We start from the raw sequence: 16378 nt of genomic DNA on the forward strand, positions 1-16378 counted from the left end.
TTTTTTATTTTCTTTTGGAATTATTTACTGTATATTCAGACTAAATTTTTGATATTGAACACATAGTAACAAAACATTTTTAAATGACCAGTTAATCTTCAAAGTTTTTCAGAAGAAGAAAGAAATGGGAAAAGAGAAGCATAAAGGAAAAGTAGGGGAAGTCTGCTACAAGCAAGTAAGAAATTACAAAAGGCTAATAATTACATTCCTTCTGCAAGGAGAGAAGATGCTATAACTGCAGGATAACACATTTTGAAATCAAATACACACAAAAAATAAGAATTAGTAAGCCATTTAAAAACAACTTGAGACCTTGAGAATTCCTTTAAGCCATACAAAAAACAAAACTAGTAACAAATCACCAAAGAGGTGCAGAAACAAATGGAAATCTACTTAAATTGAAGTAAGTGATCGTTCATCTGGACAAATAAGTCAAAGAGGTCCCTCTTCAATGTTGCTCCCCTCCTTGTACAAATAGACCTCTCAGTGAACAATTGTTTTCATGTCAAAAGTTCACCAAAGTAGCCAATGTGATTTCAAATTGTCCCTGATGAAATTGTTCCAATTAGAGAGATTTGTACATATATTATAATAACAAGAGAACAGATGCTTGGTTCAGAAAGAAACAGATCCAGAAGATTCCATAAGAAAAGAAAATGGTACTGAGTATGCTTGCCTAAATTTGTGCTTTTGAAACCTAGTCAAATATTGTCATCATCAACAAAAGAACCAACAAAACCCATAGATCTTCCAGGTGAAATTACATAATGTAAGTCTCAGGAACACAACAACAAAATTGTTGGAAGTCTCCCTAAGTTCTTATAGATGACCCTGAATTTTTCAGCCTTGGATACCAGATCAAGAGAAAGAAAGATTAAATCTAGAACTGTTCTCTTCCTATAAGTTTCTAGTTATAGACTCACAGTCAAGAACTATTAAGGAGACGAAAAGTAGTATTGTTAAATCCAGGCAGGTTCTCACCAAGGACAACAGTTTTTCAAATATAATCATCTCTTCTAAGAGACAAAATAAACTCAACATTTGGAAACTCACTGAAAATAAGTCAGAATTTAGACCTCCTGTGAGGCTTTCTCACATTATTCTGGAAAGACTTACAAGCTGGAAGCTTAATGGTCCTCAAGTTAGCACAGTGTTTCTGAGTTAAGGGTTTTTGGCTGTGTGATGAGAATTTCTCAATTAAACCTCTGTTCAACATTCAGGAATGATAACTATTGACCGCTCCACAAAGACTATAAAAATAACCTGTTGATCAAACAAAACTAAAGTTACTAAACCTGACCCACCAAGGGACATTTTCACAAAAACAGAGACTTATTAGTGTCTAACAAGGGTAAATTTAGGGTAGATATTTATAAGTTTAGGGTCTGAAAACAAGTTGTTTATAGAGGGTCTTTGAAGTGAGAATATTGACTGCAGTTTGTTAAGGTTTATGACATGGTGTTTAAGACTGGTGAACTCAGTGCAATAAGGAAAATAAAACTAGAATCCTGATTAACTATCTGTCCAGATATGAAGACAATTTTCCTAATATGTCGTCTAACTGTTCAGATAAGCAAGGAATTTGCCCATACAAATCAGTTTATAAGTATTTTCTGAAACAAAAGACGAGTTATTTATTGGATTTTCAGACATCCTGGTCAAGAACTTCCTGTAACAATTAGAATGATGGTATGCATGGTCAAACGGATATAAATTGTGCATTTATAAATGTGACTGTTTTATAGATGTGTCTAAATTATTTGAAATTCTTTTAGTTTAAAGATGGAGTCTTTCTCCCCTCTCCTCAATGTAGGTTGGCCCTAATGAATTGGTCCTATGAACAGAATGTGGCTTAAGTCACTAATTTATTAGGCTATACGATAATCCAATGGGATTTTAGGTAAGCTTTGTCTTTCTTTAGGTGCCTTTCAACTCGTTCACCATGTTGTAAAGAAAGCCCAGGCCACATGAAGAGGTCACATTCTCATCTCACTGAGTCACTGTCAGTCTTTGAGTCTTCCAGTAGAGGTTCCAGACATTGGGAAACAGGGACAAACTATCCCTGGCATGCTTCATCCAAATTCCTAAACCACGTATTTCATGTGGGTTGTTAAACAGTGGTCTTCTCCTTATCCCTGATTTTGCTTTCCTTGTTATTTTTTTACCCCTGATTAACCATGATCTGAAAGTATTAAATTAAAAATTCCAGAAATAAACAATTGATGAGTTTTAAAATTTGCACCATTCTAGTAGCATAAGGAAATTTTGCACTGTCCTGCTCTGTAGCACCTGGGACATGAACCATCAACTTTTTCTCACCTATCCATGCTGTATACACTACCTGCCCATTAGTTACTTATTTGCTTTGATTATCATGTTGAAAGAAACAACAGAATATATAAAGTTTAGTACTAACTGCAGATTCAGCCATCTACTGGGATTTCCCCAGGGATAAGGGAGTATTACTATACAGCATTACATTTTGTGGAAAATTTGCTATACAACAGTTCATAAATAAAACAGATATACAATGCATATGCTTTGATAAAAATACTTTTATTAAGATATTTGATTAACCTGAGTATAATCTTTATAATAGACTCTGAAACACATTTAGTAAAACGCATCAATCATTTTTTAAAAATATAAACAAACATATTAAAAGTGAAGACCAAAATATCTGAACAAGTGATGGGCATGGTGGAGAGGCAACTGAAAATATGCTGGATGCAGAAGGAGAGGCATGGCCAGGGCTCTGTGCTCCATGCAGCCAGCAGGAGCAGGGAATAAGTGGGAGCCCCACACCTTCCCAGTTGGCAGGGCAGGAGCCGCACCCTCCTTGGCACAGTTACAGCCATTCAGCCCTGGCTGCCAACCTGGGGATCCCTGATTTCTCAGGGGCTTGGGAAGTCCCCTTGCTTCCCTGCTGCCTGGCCTATCCCCATTCCTGCTCCCGGCACCCACTCTGATTTCAGAGTAAAGTTGAGGCTGAGCCCAGGTGCTGTCATGACCTGGCCGAGTGGGCAAGCCCTTGGAGCTGCACTCACTTGCCGGCCCCCAGCTGCCTAGGCCCCCTCTGCACTTTGGTCAATAACAAGCTTGGAAGGGAGGTCGAGGGAGCACTGAAGTCAACTTGGAGTTGGCCTGCAGGCACCCTTCAGCACAAATAGCCTGGGCAACATTTATAATATGATTGATAGTGGCAAGAGGCAAACAGTCTCCTGAGCAGAAATGGGTGGTTCCTTGGTGAGGTCTCACCTTCAAGCTAGGGACTGCCTGAAGCATGGGAGCCAAGCTGTAAGTTCTGGGTGAAGTCTTCAGCCTGAAGTGAGAAATTATAGTGCTATTTCCAGGTCTGCCCATGGTTGCCCATGATTCCCATAAAAACCCTGGACTCAGTCAGACTTAGGTATGTCAGGACTACTTGTCTATGGAAAGAAGCTGTTCGCTCTTGGTCTCCTCTTTACTGACAGCTGGACATTCATCAGGACGACCTGCCTGTTGAAAGGAGCTACCTCTTTGGATCTCCTGAGAACTGTTCTGCCACTCAATGAAGCTCCTTTCTGCCTCGCTCACCCTCCAGTTGTCTGCATACCTCATTCTTCCTGGACACAGGACAATAACATGAGACCTACCAAATGGCGGGACTAAAAGAGCTGTAATACAAACAGGGCTGAAATACACCCCTTCCCCCACCATGTTGCAGGTCAAGAGAAGGAGAGAAGAGCTGCGGCCCTTCAGGGAGTCCAGACCTAGGGGTTCTCCAAGCCAGGGCTGTGACACCATCTTCGGGGTGCTGTGGTTCCTGGTGTCTCCAAGCTTCCAGATGCCACTATATTCCCCTTATCCAGATGAGAGTGCCTGCGGCGGAAGCTGTTTGCAGTACATCTGGTCCAGGTGCAACTTCCCATGAAGCTGTCTTCCTGTGCTGGTGCCTGGAGCTGCCTGCCCAGCCACAGCAGCTGGGGTTCCTTGCTGTGCGCAGTGGCTGGACCTCATGCTTGCTCACCCACACACCCCTCCCTGCTCCACACCTGGCTCACCCTTGGCAGGTGTGGAATCTAGCCTGGTTGCACAAACTGATTGTAGCCTGCCAGGTCAGGTGGGTGGAATGAACCCAGTGGGCATTTGTATTACTTGGGTCAAAGGAGCTGCCAGCCACACAGGTTTCTGACTGGTGAAGCGACACCCCAAAGATCCTGTGACACAAGCTTAGTCACACACTTCCTAAAGTATGAAATGTCACCATTCCTCAAAAAGAAAGCATTATGATGAGTAATGAAACACAAAATATTTCCAAGAATAATTTCTACAGAATGCCACTTATAATGTTAATAAATGATATGTTAAAATATGGGAATATTTAACTAGTTTTCTCAAGGAGGCACCATTTTAACAAAAATTATGAAAAAATTAATGATAAATAGTATTAACCAATTTTATTATATATTGTTTAACATTGTCTTCCAGCTCCCCCATTTACCCCCCAAAAATTATGGAAAATATTTGTAAAAATTACAGCTTGCCATTGATGTTCTTAGAGCAATAGAAATAAGTATTCCAACAGAAAAATAAAGAAAAGGACAAATGCAGATTACTTACATAAGAAGGATATAATTAATAAATGTTTCAATTAGTAACATCAAAAGTAATAGAAAATTCCCACAATTAAGCCAAACTAAATTTTTTTTTTTTTTTTTTTTGCTTGTGAACTAGTCTTGCACATTATTTTGGAAGAATACATTAATTTAGTACCATAAAAATTTTGTAATACAAATTAAAATCAATAAGATTTCAAAAATACATCTTTTTTGTAATTTTTAAGTCAATTTTTAGTGAAAATTGAGATATAATCAAGATAAAACAGATTTATTTGTAATCTACTTTCTCAAAAATTTAAAAATTGAAATGGCCAAATACAAAAAATGTTTAAACCAATTGTTATGCACCTATACAAGAGAATAATATAACCACTGAAATCTGGTAATTTTATTATTTTTATTTTTTTGAGACCTGGTCTCACTCTATCACCCAAGCTGGAGTGCAGTGGCATGATCTCTGCTCACTGTAACCTCCATTTCCTGGGTCCAAGCCATTCTCCTACCTCAGCTTCCCGAGCAGCTGGGATTCCATGCATGCACCACGAACATCTAATTTTTGTGTTTTTGTTAGAGTCAGGGTTTCACCATGTTGGCCAGGCTGGTCTCAAAGTCCTAGCCTCCAGTAATCTGCCTGCTTCAGCCTCCAAAAGTGCTGGGATCACAGGCATGAGCCACAGTGCCCGGCCTTATTTTAATCAGAAAAAAAAATATATAAATAGCATAAGAAAAATAAGAGTAAAGCAATATAATTTACTTAGAGTATAAGATCTTAATTTTGTTGTGTATATATATACACACACACACTATATATAGACACACACTATATATACATATACTATATATACACACTATATATATACTATATATGTATATTATATATGTGTGTGTATAGGAAAAACTTTACATCAACTACGTTAGTTAGGGACCCTATATTTGTTATCTTAAATAGGTATTTTTAAATTCCATCCAACTTTCTCCATATTCCAAATTATAGAAACTTAACAAGTATTACACTTTTAAAGAGAAAAAAAGATGTTTAATTTTCTGAAAACCTAAAATTTTAGAAAAAGAAAAATATCTAATAACCATAGAAATGTTTAGATCAGAGATATTTGTATGATTATTAAACCAATTTGTGAGATTTAAGAGCTGAATTTATCTTATGAAAGAACTTCATAGGTATTTTTAAATTACTGACATTTTAAAAATTAGGCATACTAGTATTTCTATTTTTTTTTTTTTTTTTTTTTTCCTGGAGACGGAGTCCCACTCCATCAACCCAGGCTGGAGTATGGAGTGCAGTGGCATGATCTTGGCTCACTACAACCTCCGTCTCCTGAGTTCAAGCAATTCTCCTGCCTTAGCCTCCCAAGTAGCTGGGATTACAGGCGCACGCCACCACGCCTGGATAATGTTTTTTGACTTTTAGTAGGGACAGGGTTTCACCATATTGCTCAGGCTGGTTTTGAGCTCCTAAACTCAGACAATCTGCCCACCTCGGCCTCCCACAGTGCTAGGATTACAGGCACGAGCCACAGCACCTGGCCTTTAAATTTTTTGGAACTAAAAAAAAAAAAAAAAAAAAAAGTGGTCAGGTCCATAACATAGCAGGAAATTAAACTAATTACTACACACAGCATGGAATTGTTTCAAATGATGCTTTTAAAGTTAGAAAGTATTTTTAAGTGCATTTCAAAGTTTTTTCATAAAGCATAATTCACAAGAAAATAAAAGCCAAAAGTGATGTTTGTACTATGATTTCTTTGTATATTTTAATGTGTTTGGAATAAAAACTGTTTTTGTTTAGCTGATCAAAGCTGTTTTGGTTTTCTTATTGAGGTGGTAGAACATCACCTGTGAATTTTTATAGAAGCCTGGGGACACACTCAGCAGGATCTAACTTTTTGTTGTGGGTAAAAACCATTTTTTCCTTTTATGTGAAAGTTTGTTCTTTATTTAGAAGAAGGAATCCCTTGGTGAGGTGAGTTTTAGCAGAAAAAAATACAATAAAACATACATCTTGAGAGCGGAAGGCATCAGTGAGGAATGCACAACTGAAGATCTATTCATCATTTATATTATTAGAAAAAGTTTTTATTTGAAGTAGATGATAGTTTTGCAAAAATATACTTGAACATGTAATATTAACTTTGTATTCATTTTATAATAGAGTTTATAAATCTTAGGTAATGGTAGGTTTAAAACTTCTGATTGCATTCTCCCTCCTATATAATTTAAACACTGCATAGTAATATCCATTTTAAATCTAATCCTATATGCTTGATATGATAATATCTTAAGCCACACAGGATTCAAAATTTACAAACAACATGTTTTCAAATTGGACGGCGGTATTTTTTGTTTTATTTTTGTTACAAATAAAAATTATATTTAAAATGAGGTTAATATTTTTGTAAGATGCTTAAGGAAGTAAGCGTTTATGTTACTATTATGGGTGAATAAGGCCCCTTAAATTCATAAGCCAATGTCTTAAGTCAAAGTACCTCAGAATCTTATCTTAATTAGAAATAGGATCATAGAGTCATTTCAGATGTAATTACTAAGATGAGGTCGTACTGTTATATGGTGGGTTCCTAGTCCTGTATAACTGGTGTCCTTATGGAGAGAGAAAGTTTGGATGTGCATGAGGGAGGAGGCCAGGTGAAGATGGAAATTATGCTGCCATAAGCCAGCAAGCACTAGAGATTGCTGGAAAACTACTTGACGCTAGGAGAGAGGCATGGAACAAATTCTTCTGCAGAGCCTTAAATAGAGTATGGCCCTGTTGGACACCTAATTCTCAAACTTCTAACCTCTTGAAATGTTTGACAATAAATTTATGTTGCTGAAGCCACTCAGTTTATGGCATGTTGTAACTGTAGACCCAGAAAACTACTACAGTTACCAACAGAATGAAGTGTCAGTTACAAATTCAACTTTATAAGTATTAAATAAAGTAGATGTCAACATTGGTAAAGCAAGTTTGCTATGGGTATTTAATTCAAGGCAGGTCCAGTTTATAATCACTTTCAAAATACTGTCTGGTTACACTTGGGCAGATAGGATGCTATATGTAATTACATTCAGATAATTACTTTATGAGTCCCACACAACTATATTCAGGCATACCTCATTTTATTAGACTTCACTTTATTGCACTTCACAGATACTGCATTTTTTTTTTTTTTTTTTTTGTGATGGTGTTTCCCCCTTCTGCCCCCCAGGGAGTGCAGTGGCCTGATCTCAGCTCACTGCAAGCTCCGCCTCCCGGGTTTACGCCATTCTCCTGCCTCAGCCTCCCAAGTAGCTGAGACTACAGGCGCCAGCCTGGTCGCCCGGCTAGTTTTTTGTATTTTTTAGTAGAGACGGGGTTTCACCATGTTAGCCAGGATGGTCTCGATTTCCTGACCTCGTGATCCGCCCATCTCGGCCTCCCAAAGTGTTGGGATTACAGGCTTGAGCCACCGCGCCTGGCCAGATACTGCATTTTTTGCATGGAAGGTTTACAGCAATCCTGTATTGAGCAAGTTTATCAGCATCATTTTTTAAATAACATGTGCTCATCTTGTGTCTGTGTGTTATATTTTGACAATCTTCACAATATTTCAATCATTTATTTTCATTATTATTATATCTGCTACGGTAACCTGTGATCAGTGATCATTGTGTAATTGTTTTGGAGTGCTACAAACTGCACCCATATATGATGGTAAGCTTAATTAATCAATGCTGTATGTGGACTGACTGCTTCACCAATCAGTTGTTCCCCTATCTCTCTCCCTCTTCTCAGGCCTTTCTATTTCCTGAGACATAACAATCTGAAAATGAGGCCAATTAATAACCCTACAATGGCCTCTAAGTGTTCAACTGAAAGGAATAGTAGCACATCTCCCACTTTAAATCAAAAGCTATAAATGATTATGTTCAGTGAGGAAGATACATAGAAAGCTCAGATAGGATGCAATCTAGGCCACTTGTGCTGAATAGTTAGCCAAGTTGTGAAAACAAAGGAAAAATTATTGAAGGAAATTAAAATTGCTACTCTCTTTAATTCTGTGAAGCATCAGGGTGATGGGAAGGCTTCAGAGGAAAGGGTGAAATTAGCAATTGTTGGCTTATGAAGTTTAAGGAAAGAAGTCATCCTCATAACCTGAGTGCAAGGTAAAGCAGCAAGTGCAGATGTAGAGCCAGCGGCAAATTTTCCAGAAGATCTAGCTGAGATAATGGAGGAAGGTGGCTATGCTAACAACAGATTTTCAGTATAGATGAAACAGCTTTCTGTTGGAAAAAGATGCCATCTCTAACTTTCATGGCTGGAAAGAAGTCAATGCCTGGCTTCAAAACTGCAAAGGATTAGTGCAGAGAGGCAGATCTCTTGTCAGGGACTAATGCAGCTGGTGACTTTAAGTTGAAGCTGATGCTCACTTACTGTTCTGAAAATCCTAGAACTCTTAAGAATTATGCTAAGTCTTCCCTGCCTGTGCTCTATAAATGGAACAATTTCCATTTTGCTGGAAACAGAAGAGAGAGCTGGATCATAGCACAACTGTTTACAGCATAGTTTACTAAATATTTTAAGCCCACTGTGGAGACCTACTGCTCGGAAAAAAAATTCTTTGAAAATATTACTTACATAACAATGCACCTGATTACCTGAGAGCTCTGATGAAGGTGTACCAGGAGGTTCATGTTGTTTTCATGCCTCATAATACAACATCCATTCTGCTACACATAGGTCATGGAGTAATTTTGACTTTCAAATCTTTTTATTTAAAAAGACATTTTATAAGGCTCTAACTGCTATCCATAGTAATTCCTCTGATGGATCTAGGCAAAGTCAACTGAAAATCTGGAAAGAATTCACCAATTTAGATGGCATTAAAATATTTGTGATTCATGGGAGGAAGTCAACATATGAAGGTTAATAGGATTTTGGAAGAAGTTGATTCCAACTCTCATAGATAATTTTGAGGTATTCAAAACTGCAGTGAAGGAAGTAATTGCAGATGTGGTAGAAATAGCCAAATAAATAAAATTGAAAGTGGAGCCTGAAGACGTGACTGAATTCCTGAAATCCCATGATCAAACTTGAACAAATAAGGTGTCGATTCTTACGCATTGGCAAAGAAAGTGCTTTCTTGAGATGAAGTCTACTTCTGGTGAAGGTGCTGTGAACACTGTTGAAATGACAGAAAAGGACCTAAAATATTATATAAACTTAGTTGATAAAGCTGCGTCAGGATTTGAGAGGACTGATTCCGATTTTGAAATAAGTTCTACTGTAAGCTAAATGCTATTAAACAAAAGTGTGTGCTACCAAGAATTCTTACATGAAAGGAATAGTCAATTGATTCAGCAAATTCATCGTTGTCTTATTTTCAGAAATTTCTACAGCCACCCCAAACTTCAGCAACCATTATTCTGATCAGTCAGCAACCATTCATATTGAGGCTAGACTCACCTCTAGCCAAAAAATTACAACTCGCTGAAGGCTCAGATGAGATGATCATTGGCATTTCATAACAGTAAAATACTTTTCATTAAGGTATATGCATTTTTAGATACAATGCAATTTCACACTTAATAGACTACAGTATTGTGTAAACATAACTTTTATGTGTACTGAGAAACCAAAAACTTGTGTGACTCGCTTTATTACTATATTCACTTTGTTGCCCTGGTCAAGGAACTGAACCTATAACCCCTCCAGGGTATGCCTGTGTTTCAAAAAAGAAGTCTTAAGAACATTACCTAACTTCCTGAAAAAATATTAGATTTTAAGCTTTGCATCATTTTATTTGCTGTGACTCAGCACATAATAAATGTGTCTCTTGATATGACTTTCTTCCCAGATAATTAAGAATGAAGTTTCTTTCATGTAGATGGGTAGCAATTTTGTTAATGGTGATTAAAAAAAATGCTGATCAGGAAGAGATGAGTCAATCAGCTTCAAAGAAACTTAAGAAAAATCAATATATTTATTAAAAATGAGCAGTTCACAGTAAGCACAGATGAAGATGAATTATTCTGTGTTATGTGGAATATCACCACAGGGAACAATTTCACTGAACTGTAAGAATGGTGAGGGATGAGGAGGGTGCCTGTTGGGGACCCCTGGTGCTTCTATAATTTAATAAAAGATAAAGAATTGATGAGTGACTCAGATTTCTTAGTGTAAGATGCTCCTATTTAACCAGTAATAATTTTTGACCATTCAATTTTCTAAGAAAAAATAATTTACCTTTTGCTGTCCACATTATTTGGCATGATATTTATGGAGTTTTCCAAAATATTCTATTTTAAAAAGCACTAAGACTTTATTTTTATACAGTAGATACATTTATAGAAAGTTAAGGTATTTCAAGATAAACTTGAGACAAATTGAAATAACAAAGCTCGATTTCCATTCTGCATACAATATTCTCTATAATTACAATGTAGGTTTTGGCCACTTGTTTTGACTAACATAGCTATGCCATCATTTAAATATCTGTATGCCTTTGTTTTTTGTAAATTAAAATTCAGACATACAAAGAAATATAATAAGGAGAGTTAGGATAGCAGTGATAAAAGATAAAATGGCACCACAGTATTTCCTAAATAAGGGATGGTGGTTTTCTTCTATTTGTTTGCTTTTTGTAAACAATGTTTTCTTATATACTATTTTCTCTTGCAAAGATGTTAATAATAACTGCAGAGTGGGTAAGTTAATTTTGTTTATTCACTCTCTGATATCAATGCTTCTTTGTTCATTAGGAAGATCTTTCTTCTAAGCCTTTTAATTTTCTGTCAGGCATAGAGTTTTCCGATTATTTGCAAATCTGTGCTAAACTTACATTTCTACCTAAGGTATAGTGTATCCACCAAATGTCATTCTAAAGTATGCATATTTAAAAATCTGTAACATATATATTTGAGAAAATATATATATTCTGCTTTGGGAGTGATAACTTAATACTATTAATTTTTTTTTTAAAGAATTAAAACTCAAAGTCAAAAATTAGTACAATTTTCCAGGATATGTGGAAAATTGTCTTCCAAATAAAAAGATAAAATACTTTAAAAATATACCTAACTTATTTTATCATGGTTAATATATACTTCTAAAAGTGATAAATCTTAAAATAGTTATTTTTATTTACTTTTTTTTCTTTTGGAGATGAGGTCTTATTCAATAATATTTTTAAAAATATTTTCTTTCAGTTTCAATGCTACTAGAGTAATAGTAATAGTACTGATTGTACTTTAAAGTGAAATAGTTTGTCTACATAATAATTTTAAGTATTTGCATAAGGATGTTTGCAATTTTAAAAATAATTTGCTACCATTACATTCTCTTAAATCTTGAATTTTCAGTTAGCTAAATGCATCAATATAGGAGACAAAAAAATGTGATTTAGTTCAGATCAGAACCAAAGTCCTCTTTCTCAAGATACCCTCTTTATTGTCCACTTTTTAGTTTTTCTATACTTACCCATTTTCTTTTTCTCTATCTAAAAGAATGAATTTTACTCTTACACTAAAGAATAAATGGTGTAAGTATTCTCACTCTTTTCTGGAGTAACATTTATTGCTAAAACCTGTTTCACAGGATTCTAATTTTAAATAATGAGCAAGAAACTAAATAAAGAATCTATAAAATTATGTCTTTCATAGGTGTCTTTTATATAATAAAATAATAAAGATATAGATCATGTAAATTTAGGAAATATGTTAATTGAAACAAAATGTTAAGTTAATCAAAATCATACTAGGATGTTTATAACTAAAACTTTACAAATAATGAGAGATACAAATATATTGCACATGTATAACTAGTAGTTCTAAATAAAGGATGTTTTGTCGGTGTACTCATTTAATATTTTATCTTTTATGCTTTTTGAGAGTAACATACATTCAAGAAGTAAAAAGCACAAGTCGACAACTTGTTTAATATTTACATATTTAATCACAACCTAGAAAATGATATAGAGTATTTCACCCAAGAATGTTCCTTTATGTTCGGTTTTAGTCAACATCCACATCTGCCCCTCTTTGAAAAGCTTTCTTTCACTTTCTAGCACCATCAATTAGTTTTGCCTATTCTTGAACATAATCTTTACTAAGACAGAGAAAGCTGTGTTAGTCGTCAAGTTCTCATCACAGAACAATTTATTATCAGTTATACTTAATCACAAGCTTTTCTAGTAAAACGTATGGCAGTGCTACTCCAGCAATAGCACTGACAGAGTAAAATGTCAGATCATAACACCTGTATGCCTATATATTTTGCTCCATGGAGCACTGTAATTTGTGCACAAAGAAGCAAAAGGAAAAAACAAACTTTGGAGAAAGTTGTAGCTTTCATAGGACAAACAGACAAATGATTATTGGTGGAATATGTCCAACTATGAAGAAGTTCACTTTGTGTGATTTATAGGACATTACTGTCAGAGAGGGATTTTCTCATCTTCATTTACTCACAGAATCCTTGGGAAAAAAATCAAGGAGCCTGCCTTTACAAATGCTTTGTGTATATATACTTTGGATTAACATATATAAGGAGTTATGCTGGAGCTTTCATGTACAAGCAGAGATGGAAAAGGCAACCTTCAACCTGCTCAAGGTAAATTTAGATCCTTTTGTACAGCCTCTGGAAATTCTGCCCTTTATAGAAAAGAGACTTTAGGAATCCTGTACATTGGACCAGGGAAGCAACAAAGAAGCATTCTCCCCAGCATTTTTGATGGAAAGAAAAGCTCACTTTCCCTTAAAATATCAATAAATAGGCTGGGTACAGTGTCTCACGCCTGTAATTCCAGAACTTTGGGAGGTTGAGGTGGGAGGATCACTTGAGGTCAGGAGTTCAAGACCAGCCTGGCCAATATGGTGAAACCCTGTCTTTACTAAAAATACAAAAATTAGCCATGCATGGTTGTGGGCACTTGTAATCCCAGTAACTCAGGAGGCTGAGGCAGGAGACTCACTTGAACCCGGGAGGCATAGGTTGCAGTGAACCGAGATCATGCTATTCATTGCACTTCAACCTGGGTGACAAGAGTGAAACCCCACCTCAAAAAAAAAAAAAAAAAAAAAAAAAAATCAATAAATATGTCTGCATATGCATACATGCAGACACCAAATTTTCATGGATTTTGATGTAAGGGCAGTCCTAGTCTAGAAATTAATATTAAAATACTACCTTAAGACTAGTGAAACTCAGTGAAAATGCAAAAGCATAATCCATATTATTGAAACATCTTTTCAAACCTTATAAACCCACAAATAAATACTCACTAGAACAGCTCTGTTAGGTAGTTTATTCTAATCCCCATGAATGTGAATTTAATGTGATATCATGCTCTAATTTTGTTACATCATATGACAAAAGAGATTTTTCAAATCTAATTAAAGTTACTCATTAATGTATTGTGAGTTTTAAAAAGAGAGGATGTCTGCGTGAGATTGTCTGTGTGAGGGATATTGCAAGTGTGAAAAAGATTTGACACTCCATTACTGATTAGAAAATACAGGGAGCTACATAGGGAGAAATGTGAGCTGCCTTTCAAGGCTGAGAGCCGTCCCCAACTGACAGTCCTCATTAATTGAGGTCCTCAGTCTCAAAAAGACTGAATTCTACCAAAAAAAAAATGGAATGAGCTTGGAAGCAGAATTTTCCCTAGGTCCTATTGATGAGTCTGGTTATGCCAATACTTTGGTTCCAGTCCCCTAAGACCTTAGCAGAGAATGTGCAGGAGCCTGTATCAGGACAATTCTCTAGGAGACCTTGGACAGACTAAGTTTTTCCTGCTTTCTTGCTTGTAGTACTCAAGAATAACTGTAAATGTGCTGGCAATGCAGTATCTTGAAACAGGGGGAACTTTCTGAAAAAGTCTGAGCCTTGTTCCTGTCCCTCCTAGGAGACTTCCAGGAACAGTCCTGGTATTGTTCCTCTCTCCCCTGGGAGCAAGATGTCCTTCAAATCTTTGCCCAATGAGTCATGTGATCCCTGAATGTATAACCTAGGGTGGGCTGCTTTTTTCTGGGTCTCTCAGCTGTGGTGGAAGTGGGGTACCTGCAGTTGAGACTTCTTCCACCCTGGGAAGCCATCTTGAGCCTTGAGAACTGGCTTGCAATGAATCCTGGACTTCTTTTGTCCCTTGCTGCCTACCTATTAGGTAATACATCCACTTCATGTAACCGGTTGCATATGAGTGTGTTATGTCTCACTGGACTCAGAGAAGTTGGTATTAGTTTGGTGCAAAAGGAATTGTGGTTTTTGCATTGTTGGAATTTGCCGTTTGATATTAGAATACATTCTAAAATAAATGTAGTTATGTTATACATCATTTTAGTGGGCATTTCTTGTTTTATGGTTTTTTTCTTTTTTCTTTTTTTTTTTTTTTTTGCTAATGACTTATTTGCTGCCTATTTTATGTTTATTTTAGACTATGGAAATGATGTTGGACAAAAAGCAAATTTGAGCATTTTTCTTATTCGAGTTCAAAATGGGTCGTAAAGCAGCAGAGACAACTCACAACATCAAAAACACATTTGGCCCAGGACCTGCTAACAAAGGTACATTGCAATGGTCGTTCAAGAAGTTTTGCAAAGGAGATGAGAGCCTTGAAGATGAGGTGCATAGTGGCCATCCATTGGAAGTTGACAACAACCAATTCAAAGCAATCATTGCCTGGCGTGGTGGCTCATACCTGTAATCCCAGCACTTTGGGAGACCAAGGCAGGTGGATAACTTTGAGCTTAGGAGTTTGAGAATAGCCTGAGCAACATGACGAAAACCTGTCTCTACTAAAAATACAAACATTAACTGGGCATGGTGGTGTGCACCTGTAATCCCAGCTGTCTGAGGCTGGATAATCATTTGAACCTTGGAGTCAGAGGTTGCAGTGAACGAAGATCGCTCCACTGACAGCCTGGACAACAGAGCAATACTCCATGTCAGAAAAAAATATGTGTACACACACACACACACACACACACATATATAAAAAAAGGTCGTCATTACCGTTTGGTGGTCTGCTGCTGGTCTGATCTACTACAGCTTCCTGAATCTAGGGGAAACCATTACATCTGAAAAGTATGTTCAGCAAATGGATGAGATGTACCAAAAACCGGCCTGCAGCTGACATTGGTCAACAGAAAGGGCCCAATTCTTTCCCACAACAATGCTCAACTACATGTCGCACAACCAATGCTTCGAAAGTTGAATAAATTGGGCTAAAAAGTTTTGCCTCATCCGCCATGTTCACCCTGACCATGCTACCGTCTTAACAAAATTTTCATGTTACGTAACATGGCTTGGTATTTTTCTAACATTCATTAAGAGTTCCATCACCCTTTCTATGTAGCCCCAAAACTATCACCATAATTTTTGTTATAAAAATACTCATTCCTGGTATTAAATATTTTATCTGTCAGTTTACCCAAGCTGTGCAGCTGTAAAAGGATTCTAAAATTTCAGCATCTTACAAGAACAAATATTTATTCGTCATTCATGTTATATATGCATTACTGATTGAGTTCAGTTAACTCTTCTACTTCTTCATGAAGGGGCATAGGCTGAAGAAATAGCTTAAGATACATTGCTGGCTATAAGAAATAGCTTAAGATACATACCTCTTGCCAGAGGTAAAGGGGAGAATACAGAGGAACCCAATGATGACTCTTCTAGTAAAAATGAATCTCCTCCATTTATATTTCTTTAACCAAAGCAAGTCCCACAGTCAAGCATATTATCAATGAACAAGCATGTATAATCTTTCCACAAGAAAGGGAAG

This window comes from Papio anubis, chromosome 7, assembly GCF_008728515.1.
Source record: "Papio anubis isolate 15944 chromosome 7, Panubis1.0, whole genome shotgun sequence".
Classification (NCBI taxonomy): Eukaryota; Metazoa; Chordata; class Mammalia; order Primates; family Cercopithecidae; genus Papio; species Papio anubis.